Genomic DNA, 1,887 nt, shown 5'->3' on the forward strand with positions numbered 1-1,887 from the left:
AACATTAGTGGGTGATAAATAAACTGCTTGGGACTTGTTAGAGGGGAATTCACAAAAATGGCTCCTCGTGTTTCTTCTGAAGCCTCCCCTCCATTGTCTTTATGAAATGTCTGAAGTCAGGAGTCTCTGCTCCCACTCCTTACAGTGGCTGAGAAGGAACAGGAGAAAGGGTGGCTTCTCGTTTTCTTAAGAATTAGGATCTTGACAACAATGTACTCTATCCAGCTCTCTCACACCAGCCTCAGCCTGCTCACCGGCTGTCAAAAATGGTGAAAGAAACCACTTACTGTGATGTGTTGGAGGTCAACCCGATGCCACCCATAAAGAAACTGAAAAGAGCTCACAGGAAGCCGGCCTTTAAGTACCACCCTGATAAGAATCTAAATGAAGAAGAGAAGTTGAAACATTTCTCAAGCATACGAAGTGCTTTCTGATGTAAAGAAAAGGGAGTTACATGACAAAGGAGGAGAACAGGCAATTAAAGAAGGTGGAGCAGGTGGTGGTTTTGGCTCCCCCATGGATATCTTTGATATGTTTTTTGAAGGAGGAGGAAGGCTGCAGAGAGAAAGGAGAGGTAAAAATGGTGTGCGTTAGTTCTCAGTAACCTTAGATTTATATAATGGTGCAACAAGAAAACTACCTCTGCAAAAGAATGTGATTTGTGACAAATGTGAAGGCTGAGGTGGTGATAAAGGAGCAGTAGAGTGCTGTCCCAATTGCCACGGTACTGGGATGCAAAGAAGGATTCATCGGGTAGGGCCTGGAATGGCTCAGCAAACACAGTCTGTGTGCAGGGAGTTGCCAGGGCCATGGGGGACAGATCAGTTCCACAGACAGGTGTAAGAGCTGCCATGGAAGATAGTTCAAGAAAAGAAGATTCTAGAAGCTCATATAGACAAAGGCATGAAAGTTGGCCAGAAGATAACATTTTGTGGGGAAGGAGACCAAGAACCAGGACTGGAGACAGGAGATATTATCATTTTAGATCAGAAGGACCATGCTGTTTCACTTGATGAGAAAAAGACCTTTGCATGTGTATGGATATAACAGCTGGTTGAAGCATTGTATGCTTTCCAAAAGCCAATAGCTACTCTTGACAAATGAACCACAGTTAAGCATGGAGATATTGAGTATGTGCTAAATGAAGGCATGTCAAGTTATCATGGGCCATGTGAAAAAGCTTGCCTAACTATCAAATTTAAGGTACACTTCCCTGAGAATGGCCTTTTCTCTCCTGATAAACAATCTTTGCTGGAAAACCTCCTACCTGAGAGGAAGAAGAGACTGATGAAACAGACCAGGTAGAACTGGTGGGTTTTGATCCAAGTTGAGAAAGACAGTGCCATTACAATGGAGAAGCATGTGAGCATGATGAACATCATCCTAGGACTGGTGTTCGGTGTCAAACCTCTTAATGGGGCCAGTGAATAACACTCACTGCTGGCATGTTATATACAGTAGAGAATGTGCGAAGGACTATGATCATAGTATGCTCACTACTTGCTATTGTTTTTGTTTTAATATTCAATTATAGTAGTGTTTTAAAAGTTAAATAAAGAATAAACTCAAATATGTAAGTTGAAAATTAAAAAAAAATTAGGTCCTCTCTCATACTAAAAAACAAAAAATCTCAAATTTAGGACTATGCAATGTGAAAATCTCCATGGACCACACTGAATCTGTTGTCAATGAACTATTATAATTTAATTTTATTTCTATCTTAAATTCACCTGGATCCCATCTCTCTGGGTTTCTCTCCTCCTCAAGCCTGTATCTCCTGCACCCTACCTCCCCGGAAAGTCCTTCTGTAACAGGGTGTAGCTAGCACCCCCCTACAAAGGGGATTTGTAATGGGATCCAGAAATTGGGGTGTCTAAAAAAATATAG

General features: G+C 41.6%; 1 pseudogene; it reads left to right on the plus strand.

The window, feature by feature from the left end:
• The first annotated feature begins 240 nt into the window (after positions 1–240).
• On the plus strand, positions 241–1,415 carry LOC129074221 (dnaJ homolog subfamily A member 1-like; annotated as a pseudogene).
• Positions 1,416–1,887: the final 472 nt, after the last annotated feature.

This window comes from Pteronotus mesoamericanus, unplaced genomic scaffold (genome assembly GCF_021234165.1).
Source record: "Pteronotus mesoamericanus isolate MK-2021 breed Mesoamerican mustached bat unplaced genomic scaffold, CSHL_Meso_final contig_468, whole genome shotgun sequence".
NCBI classification, from domain to species: Eukaryota; Metazoa; Chordata; class Mammalia; order Chiroptera; family Mormoopidae; genus Pteronotus; species Pteronotus mesoamericanus.